The sequence below is a fragment of the Carcharhinus amblyrhynchos genome, unplaced genomic scaffold, assembly GCF_965287045.1.
Source record: "Carcharhinus amblyrhynchos unplaced genomic scaffold, sCarAmb.v2.hapA chromosome_116, whole genome shotgun sequence".
Taxonomy (NCBI): Eukaryota; Metazoa; Chordata; class Chondrichthyes; order Carcharhiniformes; family Carcharhinidae; genus Carcharhinus; species Carcharhinus amblyrhynchos.
In genome coordinates, this window is record NW_027649856.1 from 543,334 (window position 1) to 564,821 (window position 21,488).

Here is a 21,488-nt window from a genome sequence, read left to right on the forward strand (position 1 = left end):
TCTCAGTCTCTCTCTTTCTCCATCTCTTGCTCTCTTTCTCTCTGCCTCTCGCTCTCTTCTCTCTCCACCTCTCGCTCTCTCTGCACCACCTCTCTTTCTCTCTCTCTCCCCCCACCTCTCTTTCCCTCCATCTCTCTCTCTCTCTCTCCACTTCTCTCCAACTCTCCACCGTTTCTCTCTCTCTGTCTTTCTCTGTCTCCAACTCTCCTTCTTGGTCTTTCTGTCTCTCCGCCTCTCAGTCTCTCTCTTTCTCCACCTCTTTCTCTCTCTCTCTCTGCCTCTCACTCTCTTCTCTCTCCACCTCTCTTTCTCTCTCTCTCCACCTCTCTCTCTCCTCCTTCTTTCCCTCGCTTCCCTCCTTTAAGACTCTCCTCATCACTGACCAGTTGCTGTTGCTGCCCTGTTCTCATACCTCCTGATGTGGCTCAGTGGCCCACTCACCCCTGTGAAGCAAACTGGGCACTATAGGAATGCAGCTTGGTGCTGTAGCCCCCTTGGTGAATCCGAGACAGGGTGATCTCTGGAGACACACAGAGAGGTTAAAATCTCAGGCCACTCTGGGGATAGGGGAATGAATTCTGAAACATTCTCCACCACAGGCAAGCGAAACAACTCCAGGGTAGTCACTCAGCCCACTCCGCAAACCAACCCCAAAATCTCCTACACGTTTTAGATTAATGAACTGCGACTAAGTAGCGCAAATGAAGCACCTGTGTCAGCAGAATGGGCCGAGTGGCCTGATTCTGTACAAGAACAAAATACCGTGACTAAAAATCCAAACTGAAAACACGCAACGCTAGTGATAGTCGGCGAGTCAGGCAGCAACTGCGGAGAGTCCATCAGTCTTTGTCAGGACTTCTGATAAGAGACATTAGCCCGAGTTTGCACGTTCTCCCCGTGTCTGCGTGGGTTTCCTCCGGGTGCTCCGATTTCCTCCCACATTCCAAAAGACATATGGGTCAGGTTGATTGGCCATGTTAAATTGCCCCATAAGTGTCAGGGAGATTAGTTAGGGTAAATGCATGGGGTTGTGGGGATGGAGCCGTGGTCGGTGCAGACTCGATGGGCCGAATGGCCTCCTGCACTGTAGGGATTCTATGATTTCTCTCCCCACGGATGCTGCCAGTCCTGCAGAATACTTCTCCCATTAAGAAGGTTAAGAGGTGACTTAATAGAGGCATATAAGATGATCAGAGGGTTAGATAGGGTGGACAGTGAGAGCCTTTTTCCTCAGATGGAGATGGCTAACACGAGGGGACATAGCTTTAAATTGAAGGGTGATAGATATAGGACAGATGTCAGAGGTAGGTTCTTTACTCAGAGGGTAGTAAGGGCGTGGAATGCCCTGCCTGCAGCAGTTGTGGACTCGCCAACATTAAGGGCATTTAAATGGTCAGTGGATAGGCATATGGATGATATTGGACTAGTGTAGGTTAGATGAGCTTTAGATTGGTTTCACAGGTTGGCACAATATCGAGGGCCGAAGGGCCTGTACTGCGCAGTAATGTTCTATGTTCATTCCTGGGCTCTGTTGGTCTATCTTTCGGTTCCTTCTTCCACTTAAAGTCTCTTTATTCAGTGGTGTCACCGGCTAGCCCACCCTGAACTGCCCTCCACAAGGTGGTGGTGAGCTGCCTTCCTGAACGCAATGGGGAGATTGTATCATCCGCGCTTGTATTCGCCGGAGTTTGGAAGAACGAGAGGGGATCTCACTGAAACATATAAAATTATAACAGAGAGTGGTTTTTACACAGAGGGTGGTGAGTGCCTGGAACTCGCTGCTGGGAGAGATACTTGAAGCAGATATAACAGTGAGTTTTAAGGGGCGTCTGGACAAATACATGAATAGGATGGGAATGGAGGGATATGGTCCCCGGAAGGATGGAATAGAATAGAACCCTACAGTGCAGAAAGAGGCCCATTGAGTCTGCACCGAACACAATCCCAGCCAGGGCCTACCCCCATATCCCAACATATTATACCCACTAATCCCTCGAACCTACACATCCCTGGACACTAAGGGGCAATTTCTTAGCATGGCCAATCAACCTAACCCGCACATCTTTGGACTGTGGGAGGAAACCGGAGGAAACCCACGCAGACACGAGGAGAATGTGCAAACTCCACACAGACAGTGACCCGAGCCGGGAATCGAACCCAGGACCCTGGAGCTGTGAAGCAGCAGTGCTAACCCACTGTGCTACCATGTCGCCCGTAGGATAGGGGGGGTTTTAGTTCCTGCGCTGTAATTTTCTTTGTTCCTTGTTCTAGTGCAGGACAGACTGGATGCAGTGACACTGTCTCCCCTGTCTGGGGGAGTCTAAAACGAGGGGGTCACAGTCTCAGGATGCGGGGGCTGAGATTGAGGGGAAACTTCTTCACTCAGAGGGTGGTGAACCTGTGGCATTCCAAAGATGTGCGGGTTAGGTTGATTGGCCATGCTAAATTGCCCCTTAGTGTCCCGGGATGTGTAGATTAGAGGGATTAGTGGGTAAAATATGTAGGGATATGGGGTTAGGGCCTGGGTGGGATTGTGTTTGGTGCAGACTCGATGGGCCGAAGGGCCTCTTTCTGCACTGTAGGGTTCTATGACTCTATGATTCTCTATCACAGAAAGCTGTGGAGGCTGACTCACTGACTGTACTTAAGAAGGAAATAGATTTCTACATTCTGAAGGTGCCAAGGTATGAGGAAAAATGGGAGTGTGGCGATAAGATTTGATTTGATTTATTACTGTCACATCTATTAACACAAAGTGAAAAGTACTGTTTCTTGCATGCTGTACAGACAAAGCAATACCGTTCATAGAGAAGGAAAGGAGAGGGTGCAGAATGTAGTGTTACAGTCATAGCGAGGGTGTGGAGAAAGATCAACTTAATGCGAGGGTAGGTCCATTCAAAAGTCTGACTGCAGCAGGGAGGAAGCTGTTCTTGAGTCGGTTGGTACGTGACCTCAGACTTTTGTATCTTTTTCCCAACAGAAGAAGGTAGAAGAGAGAATGTCCGGGGAGGGGGGCTCTTTTAAGGAGAGAGAATGTCCCGGATGCGTGGGCTCCTTAATTATGCTGGCTGCTTTGCCAAGCAGGAAGTGTAGACAGAGTCAATGGATGGGAGGCTAGGTTGCGTGGTGGACTGGGCTACATTCATGACCTTTCGTAGTTTTCTGTGATCTTGGGCAGAGAAGGAGCCCATACCAAGCTGTGATACAACCAGAAAGAAGGTAAAAGTTGCTAAGAGTTGTAGCAGACATGCCAAATTTCCTTAGCCTCTGGAGAAAGTAGAGGCTTCGGTGGGCTTTCTTAACTGTAGTGTTGGCATGGAGGGACCAGTACAGGTTGTTGGTGATCTGGACACCTAAAAACTTGAAGTTCTCTACCATTTCCCCTTAATCCCTGTTGAGGTAGACAGGGGCATGTCCTCCACGAGGATCAGCCATAATCATATTGAATGGCTGGGCAAGCTCGAAGGGCTGAGTGGCCTACTCCTGCTTCTGTTGCCCTGGAGTCTCTAGTAAAAAGGTCACGTTAGTAAAATCTTCTTTGAACACTCTTTTTGTTCACTGGCTCAAAAGCTGCTAAGAGCTGGGGGGGGAGCTAAGGATTGATGTACAGTCCAGAATTATTTAACTGGATAAGGAAGAATCATATTGCTGTATTGGGAAAGCAGAGAAGCTAATGATTGGTTATGTTGATCAGACCCTGGTTGAACTCCTATGCTTTGGAAATCAGAAATACAAAGGGACTTGGGAGTTACAATGGAGTTGAGGAGGAATTCTTCACTCAAAGGGTGGTGAATCTCTGGAATTCTCTGCCCGTTGAAGTGGTGGAGGCTGCCTCGCTAAATATATTTAAGACGCGGGTAGCTAGGTTTCTGATAGACAAGGGAATTAAGGGTTATGGGGAGAAAGTGGAACTGATCCACTTCAGATCAGCCATGATCTTATTGAATGGCGGGGCAGGTTCGAAGGGTTAGATGGCCTACTCCTGCTCCTATTTCTTATGTTCTTATGAGTCATTGTTCAAGATTCCCTTAAGGTTAACGTGCAGGTTCATTCAGCAGTTAGGAAGGCAAATGCAGTGTCAAGAGGGCTAGAATACAAGAACAGGGAGTGTACCTCTGAGGCTGTATAAGGCTCTGGTCAGACCCCATTTGGAGCATTGTGAGCAGTTTTGGGCCCCATATCTAAGGAATGATGTGCTGGGCCTTGGAAAGGGTCCAGAGGAGGTTCACAAGAATGATCCCTGGAATGAAGAGCTTGTTGTATGAGGAACGTTTGAGGACTCTGGGTCTGTACTCGTTGGAGTTTAGAAGGATGAGGGGGGATCTTATTGAAACTTACAGGATACCACGAGACGTGGATAGAGTAAACGTGGAGAGGATGTTTCCACTAGTAGGAAAAACTAGAACCAGAGGGCACAACCTCAGGCTAAAGGGACGATCCTTTAAAACAGAGATGAGGAGGAATTTCTTCAGCCAGAGAGTGGGGAATCTGTGGAACTCTTTGCCGCAGAAGGCTGTGGAGGCCGGGTCATTGAGTGTCTTTAAGACAGAGATAGATAGGTTCTTGATTAATGAGGGGATCGGGATTATGGGGAAAAGGCAGGAGAATGGGGATGAGAAAAATATCAGCCATGATTGAATGATGGAGCACGCTTGATGGCCCGAGTGGCCTAATTCTGTTCCTATGTCTTATGGTCTACCATCCTGAAGGACAAGGGCAGCAGATTCATGAGAACACCAACAACTGGAGGTTCCCCTCCAAGTCACTCGTCATCCTGACTTGGAAATATATCACCATGCCTTCACCGTCGCTGGGTCAAAATCCCTCTCTAACAGCACAGTGGGTGTACCTACGCCACAGGGGCTGCAGCGGCTCAAGAAGGCAGCTCACTGCCACCCTTCTCAAGGGATGGGCAATAAATACTGGCTTAGCCAGTGATGAATGAAAAATAAAAATGTGAAGACTGAATCGTTAAAAGAAATCCTGTCACTAAATGTTACAAGTAGGGGTTTTAAGTAAAAAAGAAAAATTGTCAAAATAAATATACATGGCTTAATCCCCAGAGTGCGTGATGGCGGCTTTGAGAGGCAGACTGTACTTAAACTCGCCTTGAAAAGAAAAGCGGCATCCCTTTTAAAGCTCTTCATTCATGAACCGAGGAAATGTCTCATCATGACTGTTTGGTAGCAGTTCAGAGAGTGACAGGATAAAGGCTTACTTTCTGAGCAGCTCTATATTCTCTGTCGCAGAGAAACAAATCAAAAACAACACGCTTTATAGAGTCTCAAACTGAGTAAAGAAAAAAAATCATCCCCAAGGACACTTCATTCCCAGGATAGGAATCCGGCCATTGCGGATCGAGACAGAGAGAATCTCCTCGTTCGGCAGCCTGGGAACCGACGGTCTCCTCCACCCCCCCCAAATGTATACCCCAGAGTGTACCCAAGTGTGTACCAAATACCCAACCCAACGCCAGCGGTTTATAAAGAGCAGCGGGACACCAGAGACTTCAGTTTACGTGGGCAGCGGCTGGAGAACTGGGACCCTTCACCTCACAGCAGAGAGGAGGTTTAACTGAGGCTATCGCAGTAATGAAGGGCTTGGGGCACAGGAAATAGGGAGACGCAGGACTACAGAAAAGTTACAGCGCAGGAGGCCGTTCAGCCCATCCTGTCCATGCCAACCCAAGGACAGTCAGATCCCTTTCTAACAAGAACATAAGAAATAGGAGCAGGAGTGGGCCATCTAGCCCTTCAAGCCTGCCCCGCCATTCAATAAGATCATGGCTGATCTGATAGTGGATCAGTTCCACTTTCCCGCTTTCTCCCCATAACCCTTAATCCCCCTGTCTATCAGAAACCTATCTACCCGTGACTTAAATATATTCAGCGAGGTAGCCTCCACCACTTCAATGGGCAGAGAATTCCAGAGATTCACCACCCTTTGAGTGAAGAAGTTCCTCCTCAACTCTGATCTGAACTGCCCCCCCCACCTTATCTTGAGGTTGTGCCCTCTAGTTCTGCTATCCTTTCTAAGAGGGAAGAATCTCTCTACCTCTACCCTATCCATCCCCTTCATTATCTTGTAAGTCTCTATAAGATCCCCCCTCAGCCTTCTAAACTCCAATGAGTACAGACCCAGTCTATTCAGTCTCTCTTCATAGGCTAACCCCCTCATCTCCGGATGATCCCAGCTTCCTGAACCCGGCCCATAGCTTACAGCACTTAAGGTGCAGATCCAGGTACTTTTTAAAAGAGTTTAGGGTCTCTGCCTCCACCACCAACTCAGGCAGCAAATCCTAGATACAATCTCAGCGTAAAAAAAGTTCCTCCTCACATCCCCTCTACGTCCACTGCCACTCATCTAGAATCTATGTCCCCTGGTTCTAGAATTCTCCGTAAGAAGTCTGACAACACCAGGTTTAAGTCCAACCGATTTATTTGTCAGACTTCTTACTGTGTTCACCCCAAGTCCAATGCCAGCATCTCCACATCTAGAATTCTCCGCCAAGGGAAACAATTTTATCCTGTCCACTCTATCTCTTCCCCTCATAATTTTGTACATCTCAGTCTGTCACCCCTCAGCCTTCTTTGTCCCAGTGAAAATAACACCAACCTATCCAATCTCTCCTCGTAGCTACACCTCTCTGGCCCTCGCACCAACGTGTCTCGATGTGTAGGACAGGGAGATTAGCGAGAGAAATGTGTGGGGATGGGACAGGAGGTGGCCCTGGGTAAGAGGTTCTGTCAGAAAGTCACTGCATGGGGCCTCTATGATTCTGATACCGCTTCCAGTGACAAGAAGGATACATAAAATCATAGAATCCCTACAGTGCAGGAGGAGGTCATGTGGCCCATCAAGTCTACACCGACCACAACCCTACCCAGGCCCTATTCCCACAGCCCTACATAGTTACCCTGCTAATCCCCCTGACACTAGGGTCAATTTAGCCCTGCCAACCCACCTAACCGGCACGTCTTTCCGGCTGGGAGGAAACCGGAGCACCCGGAGGAAACCCACGCAGACACGAGGAGAATGTGCAGATTCCACGCAGACAGGAGCCAGGAATTGAACCCAGGTGCCCGGCACTGTGGGGCAGCAGTGCTAACCACTGTGCCACCATGCCACCCCAGATTTTGCATCATTGGTAAAAAGAACCAGAGGGGTAGGCGAGGAGATTTTTTTTCAATTTCAAAAACCACCATGAGTTGTGGTGATCTGGAAGGGGCTGCCTGCAGATTCAACGGGAACTTTCAAAAGAGGCCACTGGAGAATATTTGAAGGGATGTGGGAAAAGAGCAGGAAGGGCAAGAGTGGGACAACCTCTACAAAGAGCTGGCATTGGGTTGATGGGCAGAATGGCCTCTGACCACCTGCATCTCTGGATTTAATGTATGTTTGCAGGATCGCGCAAAAAAATGTTAACAAACACGGCAATTGGAGGGCAGGGGTTGGAGGACCATTGTCACGCCTGTTGTTGTTGCCTGGCGACAGGTCAACTTCCCACTGACTTGAGTTGTGGGCGGTCTGTTGCCATGGACGATGAAACAGGAGGTAAGGGAAGGGTAGGGGTGGAGGGAGAGAGAAGTGTAAGTGTAAACGGTCGAGACCTTCAAGTTTTTAGGTGTCCAGATTATCAACAACCTGTCCTGGTCCCCCCCCATGCCAACACTACAGTTAAGAAATCCCATCAATGCCTCTACTTTCTCAGAAGACTAAGGAAATTTGGCATGTCAGCTACGACTCTCACCGACTTTTACAGATGCTCCATAGAAAGCATCCTTTCTGGTTGTATCACAGCTTGGTATGGGCTCCTGCTCTGCCCAAGACCCGCAAGGAACTACAAAGGGTTGTGAATGTAGCCCAATCCATCACACAAACCAGCCTCCCATCCACTGACTCTGTCTACACTTCCCACTGCCTCGGAAAAGCAGCCGGTATAATTAAGGACCCCACACACCCCGGGCATTCTCTTTTCCACCTTCTTCCGTTGGGAAAAAGTCTGAGGTCACGTACCAACCGACTCAAGAACTGCTTCCTCCCTGCTGCCGTCAGACTTTTGAATGGACCTACCTCGCACTAAGCTGATCTTTCTCTACACCCGAGCTGTGACTGTAACACTACATTCTGCACTCTCTCCTTTCCTTCGCTATGAACGGTATGCTTTGTCTGTATAGCGCGCAAGAAACAATACTTTTCACTGTATGTTAGTACACGTGACAATAATAAATCAAAATCAAGCCTGCGGAACGGAGAACGGTGAAAGAGTTAACGATTCGAGCTTCAGTGCTTTACTCAGTGATATTTCTGTAAACAAATAACAGCGATCCCAGGCGATGGGCTGGCAATGCTTATTGCATCGATGCCAGATAGCAGGATTTGGGCAGATATTGGGGCCTGGAGAATCTTAACACCCACTCAAGACTCGGGCTGCATAAGTCAGGAGGTAATAAACACTCTGATTGTCGTTTTCTGGCAACGCATCAAAACAGCGTCTCGCAAATAAATTCGGACAACGGCATCCATCCTGAGGGCACCGGGGAAGGCCGTTCAGCCCACCGTGCCTGTGCTGGCTCTTTGAAAGAGCTATCCAATTAGTCCCATCTCCCCCCACCCACCCTCCCCCTCGCCCAAATCTTTCTCTTTCGAGAATCCATTCAATTCTCTTCTGAAATTTCAAAGAAATTAGAATTACAGCAACTAATACTTCCTTCAAAACTGTTTATAAAAAGAATTAGGCTGGGGTGCATTGGCCGTGTTAAATTCTCCCTCAGTGTTACCCGAACAGGCGCCGGAGTGTGGCAACGAGGGGATTTTCACGCTAACTTCATCGCAGTGTTAATGTAAAGCCTACTTGTGACACTAATAAATAAACTAAAACATACAACATCAAAGCATTTATAGAGCAGCCAAGGTAATCTGATCCCTGGTCTGTGTGGACAGAATTACTGAGCGAAGACTTTTAGCCTCAGTGTCTCTCAGCGAATACGCCACACTTAATCACTCACAGTGACCCTCCAAGGAGAGGAGTGGAGAAAGAGGGGGAAGGCATTCAGCCAGCAGACCTAATTCCACAATTCATCAATACGCTGGCTAATGTTACACTAAATCCATCTTGTCTACAGATTCCTACAGACTCCTCGCTGACAGAAGTCTTTTTTAAAGCTTATTTATTGGTGTCACAAGTAGGCTTACATTAACACCGCAATGAAGTTACTGTGAAAATCCCCCTAGTCGCCACATTCCGGCGCCTGCTCGGGTACACTGAGGGAGAATTAAGCACGGCCAACGCACCCTAACCAGCGCGTCTTTCAGACTGCGGGAGGAAACTGGGGCAACCGGAGGAAGCCCACGCAGACACGGGGAGAATGTGCAGATGCTGCACAGACAGTGACTCAAGCCGGGAATCGAACCTGGGTCCCTGGCGCTGTGAGGCACCACTGTGCCAATGTGCTGATAGATAAGATATCTATCTACTGCTGATTTTTAAATTATTAAGTGATCCAGCTCTCACCACTTCAGGGTGTTTCAAAGCACTTTATACAATGAAGCACTTCTTTAAAGACTTTTAGCCATTGTTATAATGTCAGAGTCGCAATAGCCAATTTGCACACATCAAACTTCAATCTGATAATCACCGAATAGTTACTTTCAAAGTGATTTTGATTGAGAGATAACTTGAATATTTACTGAAAGAAGAGACATGTTGTCGAAATTTTCATCTTGCACTCATCAGGACAAACACAAGAATACCAAATTTCAAAGCAAAGGCTAAAAGTTTCTTCCGCACATCACCATTATCAGCAACGCTCAACCTCTGTCCTGGTTGGTCTGTCCCACCAAACAGCTATGAGCAACAACTGTTGGCCAGGAAACTGGTTCTACTTCAAAAATCCGTGACTGTTACATCCACCATGGGTGGAGAGATGGGGCCCAGGCTTTATCATCTCATCTGAAAGATGGTGTCTCCGACAGTGCAGCACTCCCTCAGGGCTGCACTGGAGGGTCAGCCTGGATTTCGTACTCAGTCCCCAGAAGGAAGCCCCAAACCCTCATCCTTCTGACTCACCCAACTGGTGCCGTGGCTGAGGCCCTCCCATGGTCTCCCCGTGACACCCTGTTCACTCACTCTCTCACTGTGCAGCACAGTGATCCCTATTGCAAACTCCAGCTCCACATTTTTAAATTCAATGCGTAGCCAAAAAGCAGTGTCCGAGGCCTCCCAAAACATAGGACAGTAACAGCATTAACCATGTCTCTGACCATAAGAACATAAGAAATAGGAGCAGGAGAAGGCCATCTAGCCCTTTGAGCCTGCCCCGCCATTCAATAAGATCATGGCTGATCTGAAGTGGATCAGTTCCACTTTCCCGCTCTCTCCCCATAACCCTTAATTCCCCTGTCTATCAGAAATCTATCTACCGTGTCTTAAATATATTCAGCGAGGCAGCCTCCACCACTTCAACGGGCAGAGAATTCCAGAGATTCACCACCCTTTGAGTGAAGAACTTCCTCCTCAACTCCGATCTAAACTGCACCCCCCGCCTTATTTTGAGGCTGTGTCCTCTAGTCCTGCTATCCTTTCTAAGTGGGAAGAATCTCTCTACCTCTACCCTATCTATTCCCTTCATGATCTTATATGTCTCTATAAGATCCCCCCTCAGCCTTCTAAACTCCAACGAGTACAGACCACTTTGATTTGATTTGATTTGATTTGGATTTGAAAGGAATTAAGGGTTATGGTGAGCGGGGGGGTAAGTGGAGCTGAGTCCATGAAAAGATCAGCCGTGATCTTATTGAATGGTGGAGCAGGCTCGAGGGGCCAGATGGCCTAATCCTGCTCCTAGTTCTTATGATTTATTATTATCACATGTATTGGGGTACAGTGAAAAGTATTGTTTCTTGCGCACTATACAGACAAAGCATACCATTCACAGAGAAGGAAAGGAGAGTGGGCAGAATGTAGTGTTGCAGTCATGGTTAGGATGTAGAGAAGGATCAAGTTAACATAAGGTAGGTCCATTCAAAAGTCTGATGGCAGCAGGGAAGAAGCTGTTCTTGAGTCGGTTTAGTGTATTAGTAAGGCTTATATTAACACTGCAATGAAGTTACTGTGAAATTCCCCCAGTCGCCACACTCCAGCACTTATTCAGGTCAATACCCCTAACCAGCATGTCTTTCAGACTGTGGGAGGAAACCGGAGCAAACACACGCAGACACGGGGAGAACATGCAATCTCCACACAGACAGTGACCCAACCCAGGACTCGAACCCGGGTCCCTGGCGCTGTGAGGCAGCAGTGCTAACCCACTGTACCACCATGCTGCTTTGAGCACCTTTGCGTCACCTGCTCTATTATCACAAACCCAATCCTGTTCCTGGTAAATCTGTAACCACAGTAAAACCTTGAGAAAGTTTACACCCAACACACTGAACCCAATAACAATTCCAGATAAAAGCAAAATACTGTGAATGCTGGAAAAACAGAAAATGCTGGAAAATCTCGGCAGGTCTGACAGCATCTGAGCAGAGAGAACAGAGCCAATGTTTCAATTCTGGATGACCCTTTGTCAATTTTTCATTGCTGTCTTAAAAAACCCTGAAATAACTTGTATTCCTAAGAACGCGGGCAATAAGAACAGCAGTGGACCATTCTTTGATTTGATTTATTATTGTATTTACAGTGGAAAGTATTGTTTCTTACGTGCCATACAGACAAAGCATACCGTTCATAAAGAAGGAAAGGAGAGAGTGCAGAATGTAGTGTTACAGTCATAGCTAGGGCGTAGAGAAAGATCAACTTAGTGCAAGGTAGGTCCATTCAAAAGTCTGACAGCAGCAGGGAAGAAGCTGTTCTTGAGCTGGTTGGTACGTGACCTCAGACGTTTGTATCTTTTTCCCAACAGAAGAAGGTGGAAGAGAGAATGTCCGGGGTGCGTGACGTCCTTATTCTCCCCTTCTAAGTGAAGAAATTTACTCTCAACTTAGTCCAAACTGGCCACCACCTTTTCCCGAGACTCGAAGCCAGCCAGTATAATGAAGGCCCCCACGCACCCCGGACATTCTCTCTTCCAACTTCTTCCATTGGGAAAAAGATACAGAAGTCTGAGGTAACATACCAGCTGGGGTGGTCTGGTGGCACTGCTGCCTCACAACACCAGGGACCGGTTCGATTCCCGGCTTGGGTCACTCTCTATGTGGAGTCTGCACGTTCTCCCTGCGTCTGCGTGGGTTTCCTCCGGGCGCTCTGGTTTCCTCCCACAGTCCAAAGATGTGCAAGTTAGATTGATTGGCCGTGCTAAATTGCCCCTGAGCGTCAGGGGGTTAGTCGTGTAAATAAGTGGGGCTATGAGAATAGGGCTGGGGTGGGATTGTGATCAGTGCAGACTCGATGGGCTGAACGGCCTCTTTCTGCACTGTAGGGATTCTATGATTCTGTAAGTGATCCGTCACGTGTTTTGCTTCTGGGTGCGGTCAGCCTTGACCGAACTCAGCCTGCAAGGCCAACAAACAAAACTGGTTTCATCTCCTCTGCCTCTCAGAGGTGAAATCGAGGTCGTGTCTGCTCTCTCAGGATGTAAGCAATCCTTTGGCACTGGGAGAGATCCCTATGGCCAATACTGATCCCCCAGTCAACATCACAACAAAAAGCTAATTGTGCGCTCACTGCCGCATTGCTGTTTGTGGGATCTTGCTGTGCGCAGAGTGATTAGCCCTGCTGCCTCACAGCACCAGGGACCCGGGTTTGATTCGCAGCTTGGATCGCTGTCTGTATGGATTTTGCACATTCTCCCCGTGTCTGCGTGGGTTTCCTCGGATGCTCTGGTTTCCTCCCACAGTCCAAAGATGTGCAGGTTAGGTTGCCTGACCATGCTAAATTGGCCCTTAGTATCGGACGGAACTAGCGAGGGTAAAGAGATGGGGTTAAGAGGATGGGGCCTGGGTGGGATTGTTGTCGGTGCAGGTTTAATGGGCCAAATGGCCTCCTTCTGCACTGTAGGGATTCAATGTAAATTGGCATCTGCATTTCCAACAGTGACTATACTACAACAAAGCACCTCATTGGCTATCCAGATGTTTTGGGGGGGGGGCATCCTGAGGGTGTGAAAGGCGCTATACAAATTCAAGACTGTCTTTCTTGCTTCCTCCCTTGCTTCACTCTCCCCCACTGTCAATGATTACTGATCGCAAAAACCCAGTCTGCAGGTACAGCAGGTGATCAATAAGGCGAATGGGACGCTGGCCTTTATAGCGAGGGGGATAGAATATAAAAGCAGGGAGGTCTTGCTGCAACTGTACAGGGTACTGGTGAGGCCGCAGCTGGAGTATTGTGTGCAGTTTTGGTCGCCGCACTTGCGCAAGGATATATTGGCCTTGGAGGGAGTGCAGAGGAGGTTCACTAGGCTGATACCGGAGATGAGGGGGTTGGACTATGAAGAGAGACTAAATAGACTGGGTCTGTACTCGTTGGAGTTTAGAAGGATGAGGGGGGATCTTATAGAGATGTATAAGATAATGAAGGGGATGGATAGGGTAGAGGTAGAGAGATTCTTCCCGCTCAGAAAGGACAGTAGGACTGGAGGGCACAGCCTCAAGATAAGGGGGGGGCAATTTAGATCAGAGTTGAGGAGGAACTTCTTCACTCAAAGGGTGGTGAATCTCTGGAATTCTCTGCCTGTTGAAGTGGTGGAGGCTGCCTCGCTAAATATATTTAAGACGCGGGTAGATAGGTTTCTGATAGACAAGGGAATTAAGGGTTATGGGGCGAGAGCAGGAAAGTGGAACTGATCCACTTCAGATCAGCCATGATCTTATTGAATGGCGGGGCAGGCTCGAAGGGCTAGATGACGTACTCCTGCTCCTATTTCTTATGTTCTTATGAAAGAATCGAGGAGCTGGGGGAGGAGAAGATGGCGGGCAGCCGGAAGGGGAAGAAAGTTATGTGAAAATTGCAGTCCCAGGAGACGGTGATATTACAGTTCGTTAGATTCATCAGAACAAAGCAGGAATCTCAGTTCCCTTTGATGTCATTTCTGCCTCACCATCAGCGTGTGCTGGGAGGGTTTTCAGGTTGATATTAAATCTGTTATGAACAAACCTTCATTTGGTCACTGAGTGAGATTCAATCCCAAAGATTCTGAATTGGAAACATTCCCATCAGTTTTCTGGGACCAATAGGAGGTGTTGTGGTGCACAGGGTCATGTCCTGGTGTCTGAGCTCTGGGTTCGAACCTCACTCTGGGATTTGATGGCCAACGAAGGTGCGTTTGTAACTAATGTGACTAATCAACCTACAAATCCTTCCAACACTCACACCTCAGGGCAGGTGGTAAGAGTAGGAGAGATCCTTCAAAGTGGCAGCACAAGGAGTTTTAGTTCAGCCGGGCAGCATGCAAGCTTGGGGGGGGGCCGAAGGGCCTGTTCCTGTGCTGTAATTTTCTTCGTTCTTTGTAGGAGGAAAAGGTGGTGAAGAAAGCATACGGCATGCTTGCCTTCATCAGCTGGGGCATCGAGTATAAAAGCGGGGACCTCAGTTCCTGCAAATTATGTTAGAGTTGTATAAAACATTGGTTAGGGCACATTTGGAATACTGTGTCCAATTCTGGTCACCAGACCAGCTGAAGGACGTGGAGTCTTTGGAGAGAGTACAGAGAAGGTTTACCGAGATGTTGCCTGGTATGGAAAGTATTAGCTATGAGGAGAGATTTTGAATAAACTGGGATTGTTCTCCCTGGAAAGACCCAACAGAAATTTATAAAATTATGAGAGATATAGATAGGGTGAACAGTTGGAAGTTTATTTTCCCAGGGCAGAAACGACAATTACAAGGGGTACAGGATAAGGGGAGAAAGGTTCAGTAGAGGTGTGAGGGGGAAGTTTTTTACACAGAGAGTGATGGGGGCCTGGAATGCGCTGCCAAATGAGATGGTTGAGGCAGACACATTAGCCACATTTAAGACTTATCCGGATAGATACGTGAATGGACGGGGAATAGAGGGATACGGGCAGTTGGCCTAGATAGGACAACGTGATCGGCACAGGCTTAGAGGGCCGAAGGGCCTGTTCCTGTGCTGTACTGCCCTTTGTTCCTGGGTGGCCATGGGATGGAGAGAATGTTGGAGCCTCGACCATCACTGCCTGTTTCTCCAGACTACAACATGCACGGAAACACGCGTGTTCCCACACAATCCCAGAGCGGGAGTGAACCCTCGCACTCCTTCACCAGCTTAGCACTTGGAATTCCTGAAAATGAAACTGTTTATACATTTAAAAACCAACTAGCTCTGAACGATAAAGAGAGTCCACTTTAGTCCACAGCTTTGATCCAACGGCCTGAGTCCAACAATGCCGGTGGACAAGGAGACTTTTCTCAGTGGGATAATTCGGTAAATTAGGGTTTATTTAAAGTCAGCTGTTTTGGTTGGACACTTTGTGTTTGCTTTGTGCGTTATAAACCCATGCCATGTGTGGATGTTGTGAACATTGCCCAGAACATCACACAAACCAGTGAAGGAACAACCAATATATTTCCAAATCAGAATGGTGTGTGGCTTAGAGAGATTGTAGATGGTCATGTTCCACACACTTCTGCAACTACAACACCTGGAAAGACTCAACGTGCGTAGGCTCTTTACTCTAGAAAGAGGAGGAGGAGGCATAGCCTGACAGAAGTCTTCAAAATGATGAAGATTTTCGATAGGGGAGATGCAGAGGAGACGGCTCCACTTGTAGGGAGGGATGCGCCATAGAAATAAGATCGTCACCAATGAATCCAATAAGGAACTCAGGAGCTACTTCTTTACCCAGGGAGTGCTCAGAATGTGGAACTCGGCACCACAAGGAATGGAAAGCAGAGTCACAGGTTCAATTCTGGCCTTGGGTGGAGTTTGCACATTCTCCCCATGTCTGTGTGGGTTTTCCTCCGGGTGCTCCGGTTCCTCCCACAAATCCAAGGATGTGCAGGTTAGGTGGATTGGCCATGCTAAATTACCCCTTGGTGTCCAAAGATGTGCAGGTTAGGCAGATTAGCCATAGGTGGGGTTACGGGGTTACAGCAGGGGATTGGGCCGAGGTAGAGTGCTCTTTTGGAGAGTTGGTGCATGCAGACTTGATGGGCCAAATGGCCTCTGCTGCATTGTAGAGATTCTATGCATTTAAGAGGAAGCCAATTCAGTGCAGGGAGGAGAAATTAATGAAGGGAGATCCATGTCGAGCATAAACACGAGCGTGAACAATTTGGCCATCAGTTTCCGTGCTGTAAAATCTGTGTGTCACTACATAACCCATCTCTGGGTATATGGCGTTGTAGCAACTGGAATTGGTGCTCCGAATACCCCAGACTGGAGAAGGGTAAAGCAAGAATCAGTGCCAATTCCTGCTTCCAAATAGCCACCCCCAACTTGACTGTAGATATGCACGTGTAAATGCCAGACAGAGACAGAGCAGAGCCAGCCTTAGCTGTGATTGCTCCCACAGTCGACCAGCCTACTACCTAGGCCCACACATGGGAGAAGACTGCCTGAATGAGACACAGGAAGTGTACAGCTGCCCCTTGGAGCCCCATTCCAGCAGGAGGCGCTGCCTTCCAGCGAACAGGGAAGGATCAGGGAATCTTAAGAGTACAGAGGGAGGCCATTTGGCCCATCATGCCTGCACTGACTCTTTGAAAGAGCTATCCAGTGATCTTCCCTCTCCAGCCCCCGCTCCCACCCCAAGCCCCTAGATCTGAAGTCTCTTTTTGAAAGTTGTTGCTGACTCTCTCCCATTGCCCTTTTGAAAAAAAAATTCCACGTCTCTCCTTCTACCAATTATCTTCAAGCCTATTTGTACTGATTACTGACCCATCTGCCAGTGGAAATAGTTTTTCCTCTTTCCTCGACCAAAACTCGTTTTTAATGTGTTTATTTTTAAAGGAGGTTGGATTTTTCCAATTTGAAACACAAAGTTAAATTTGATACAGTCCAAATTCCAGGTTGGCCCACGCAATATCAAGGGTTGTGGGGGGGGGACTGGGTCTCTGTCTCTACACCCATTGCCAAAAGCCAGTTTGGCAGCTGCCGCAACTTCCCTACTGAAGACAAATGGCCGAAACATCGTTCCAATTTACCAACAGTTACACTGGAACGGCTGCGAATAAGATGCCAGGCTCCTCCTGCGTCAGGCCCTGAGTCAGCCGCATTCCGTTCCGCTCTGAGCAGTTCCACTCGCCGTGTTCCAAAAAGGGACAGCGAACTATCGGAGAAAATGCAGGGTGAAAATATGCCCCTCCGAGAAGGAAAATCTGTTTGGCTTCTATAGAACCACAGATTTCCTACAGTGCAGAAGAGGGCCATTCAGCCCATCATGTCTCCACCAGCTTTCCAAGAAAGTATCCCACCCAGGCCCTCCCCTCTCCCATAACCTCACACATTTGTTATGACCAATCCACCTAGCCTGCACATCCTTGGACACTAAGGAGCAAGTTAGCATGGCCAATCCACCTAATCTGCACATCTTTGGACACTATGGGGCAATTTAGCGTAACAAATCCATCTAACCTGCACATCTTGGGACATGAAGGGGCAATTTCTACAGATGCACCACAGAAAGCATTCTTTCTGGCTGTATCACAGCTTGGTATGGGCTCCTGCTCTGCCCAAGATCGCAAGGAGCTACAAAAAGTCATGAATGTAGACCAATCCATCACACAAACCAGCCTCCCATCCATTGACTCTGTCTACACTTCCCGCTGCCTCGGCAAAGCAGCCAGTATAATCAAGGACCCCACGCATCTCGGGCATTCTCTCTTCCACCTACTTCCATCTGGAAAAAGATACAAAAGTCTGAGATCAAGCAACTCAAGAACAGCTTCTTCCCTGCTGCTGTCAGGCTTTTGAATGGACCTACCCCACATTAAGTTGATCTTTCTCTACACCTTAGCTATGACTGTAACACTACATTCTGCACTCTCTCCTTTCCTTCTCTATGAACGGTATGTTTTGTTTGTATACCTCCCTCAGTGTACCCGAACAGGTGCCGGAGTGTGGTGACTAGGGGATCGGCACAATAACTTTATTGCAGTGTTAATGTTAGCCTTATTTGTGACACTAATAAATAAACTTTACAAAACAAAAAGGTCGGCACAGTGGTTGGCACTGCTGCCTCACGGCGCCGGGGACCCAGGCTTCGATTCCCAGCTTGGGTCACTGTCTGCGTGGAGTTTGCACATTCTCCCCGTGTCTGCGTGGGTTTCCCCCGGGTGCTCTGGTTTCCTCCCAGACTCCAAAGGCGTGTGGGTTGGGCGCATTGGCCATGCAAAATTCAAGCAAGAAACAACACTTTTCACTGTATCCCAATACACGTGACAGTAATAAGTCAAATCAAATCAAATCCGTCTAGGGGAGTGATTGAAGTGAAGAGTCTTAATGCATTTAAGAGGGAACTGGGTAAAACATGGGGGAGAATGGAATAGGAGGAGATGCGGATAGGATGTGATAATTGGGTGGGAGGGGGTCTCACGTGGGGCATGAATGCTGGCATCACCTAGGTGGCTGGAACAGTCTCTTTCTCTGCGGTTACCCGTCGTATCTCACCCATTGAGAAGAATGACTGGAGGTGGAAGATTTCGTACGCGGCTTGCCTGATAGGTGGATCCTGTCCTGTTTCTCGGAAGACGGCTCCACTACCAGCCGGACAGGTTCACAAATGAGATCAGCGTTGCTGTTGGTTCTGTCAGTGTCGTAACATCTGTGGACGGTGCGAGCTCTGGGACTGAACAAAGGCAGCTGACAGGAACAGACCATCCAAGCAGTGAAATTACACCTGCAGACAATGAGAACACTGTGCATGCAGCTCCGGCAAAGTGTTTACACGCCCGACAAGCCTCAGCAAGCTGAGCAGTTTACTGTAGGCTGACCATGGCCAGGGAAACCATCCAGAGCAAGGCTGACAGTTCACTTCCAGTCACTTCTCCCCTGAAAATGGTTCAGAGTGAAGCCGAGGTCTCGTTGAAGGGTGGAAAATGTTCCATATAAGCGTCAACACTGTACAAGCACACTCCATTAAGTGATCAGGGGAATGGGTCTGTTACAGGTGTCACATTCGCTCTGACCCTTCCTTGCGTTTCACCGTTCTCCTGTGGGCCCATAGCTTCACAGCAGCCCACTCTTAACTCTGCTTTCCACCAGCAAAGTCTTTGGTCTCTCTCCCCTTTGTGTGCTTACCTCTCTACACTCCTCCAACTATCCAGCTCTTTCTGTTCTTTAGCCAAGCATTGGGTCACCTGTGTCAGAGCTGGGTTCATGATCATTCTCACGACCTGATATTTATTGTGATAAAGGCACTATATAAATGCAAGTTATTGGTTGTGTCCAGCTGCCCCCTAATGTGTCGATGCTGTTCCCCGAAATTGTTGTGTTAACAAGTCCCACCATCTCACACAAGGCAGAAAGAGTGACGGAAAGTACAAAAGCAAGGAATTTATGGAAAACTGTTCCAAAACACTAGTTAGGCGCCAACTAGAGCATTCACTCACTAGAATTTATTGCCCATCCCTAATTGCCCCTTGGGAAGGTGGTGGTGAGCTGCCTTCCTGAACCACTCCACGTGGTGTGTAGATACATCCACAGCGCTGTTAGGGAGGCAGTGCCAGGATTTTGACCCAGCGACGGCGAAGGAACGGCCGATATACTTCCAAGTCAATTTGGTGAGTGGCTTAGAGGGGAAGTTCCAGGTAGCGGTGTTCCCGTGTGTCTGCCGCACTTGTCCTTCTAGATGGTAGAGGTCACTAGTTTGGAAGGTGCTGCGTAAGGAGCCTTGGTGAGTTGCTGCAGTGCATCTTGTCGATAGTACACACTGCTGCTACTGTGCATTGGTGACGGAGGGCGTGAATGTTGAAAGTGGTGGACCGCGAGGCAGTCGAGTGACTTGCTTTGTCCTGGATGGTGTGGAGCTTCTTGGGTGTTGTTGGAGCTGCACCCATCCAGGCAAGTATTCCATCACACTCCTGACTTGTGCCTTGTAGATGTTGGACAGGCTTTGGGGGAGTCAGGAGGTGGGTTACTCGCTGCTGTATTCCTAGCCTCTGACCAGCTCCTGTAACCACAGTACTTATACGTTCATTCTGATGAACACACTTTAGCAAGATGCGAATTACTTTAAGATTTACTGGAATGATTCCTGGCGGGAGAGATTCCCGTGAACGTGGGGAGAGTAGAGAAGCTGGGGTTGTTCTCCTTGGAGCAGAGGAGGTTAAGAAACGTTTAATAGAGGTGTCCAAAATTCTGAAGGGCTTTGACAAAGTAAGTAAGGCGAAACTGTTTCCACTGGCAGGAGGGCCAGTAACCAGAGGACACAAGATTTAAGATAATTGGCAAAAGAACCAGAGGGGGTGATGAGGGAAAAGAAATTTCAACAGTGAGATGTTTTGATCTGGAAGACACTGCCTGAAGCAATGGTGGAAGCTGATTCAAGCACAGCTTTGAAAGGGGAATTAGATAAATAATTGAGAAAGAAAGTTCTGCAGGGCTGTGGGAAAAGTGGGACTAATTGGAAATCTCTATTCAAAGCATTAGCACAGGCCCGGCCGCAGCTCAGTGGGTAGTCCCGTCGGCTGTGAGTCAGAAGGTTGTTGGATCAAACCCCACCCCAGAGACTGGAGCACATTAATCAAGGCTGAAACTTGAGCGCAGGACTGAGGGAATGCTACGCTGTCGGAGGCACCGTCTGACTCATCAAAACTTCAGCCCAGCTTTTCTTCCAGACGGACATGGAAGCGTTGATGCTACTAGACTGACAACGAGCAAGGGGGGGTGACCCTGCTGTCCTGGGCAAAATATTTATCACCCAATCAACCAAACATTGATAGATTATTTGGTTGTCTTCACCACGCTTTTTATAGAAACTAGAAGCAGGAGTAGGCCATTCGGCCCTTCGAGTCATGTCCGCCATTCATTTTGATCATGGCTGATCATCGAATTCAACATCCCCCTTCCCTTCCTCCCATATCCCTCGATCCCTTTAGCCCCAGGAGATATATCTAATTTCTTCTTGAAATCAGACAATGTTTTGGCCTCAACTACTTTCTGTGGTAGTGAATTCCACACATTCACCACCACCCGGGTGAAGAAATTTCTCCTCACCTCAGTTCTAAAAGGTTTACACCTTTTCCTCAAACCATGACCCCTGGTTCTGGACTCCCCTCACCATCAGGAACATTCTTTCTGAATCGACCCTGTCTAACCCTGTTAGAATTTTATAAGTTTCTATGAGATCCCCTCTCGCTCTTCTAAACTCCAGTGAATATAATTCTTAGTCTCTCCTCATTTGGGATCTTGCTTTGCACAGATTGGCTGTCCTACCACAAGTGAACATACTTCAAAAGTACTTGGTTGCCTTTGAGATGTCTGATGCTGGAAGTGAGGTGACTGCACTTTCTCTGTGCCCCACACAACCCCAGCCTTTGCAGAATGAGCGGCTCGAGAAAGCAGACCTGACGATGTTACCATCCT

General features: G+C 48.1%; 1 protein-coding gene across 2 annotated transcripts in view; it reads right to left on the reverse strand.

Moving 5' to 3' along the window:
• znf521 (zinc finger protein 521) overlaps positions 1-18,728 on the reverse strand; it is a 424,137-nt gene extending 405,409 nt beyond the window's left edge. The window contains exon 1 of one of the 2 annotated variants that reach the window (XM_080183011.1): positions 18,611-18,728. The gene's annotated coding sequence lies outside the window, so the exon portion shown is untranslated. The remainder of the gene's footprint in view (positions 1-18,610) is intronic. The other variant, XM_080183014.1, reaches the window with a different exon arrangement.
• Positions 18,729-21,488: the final 2,760 nt, after the last annotated feature.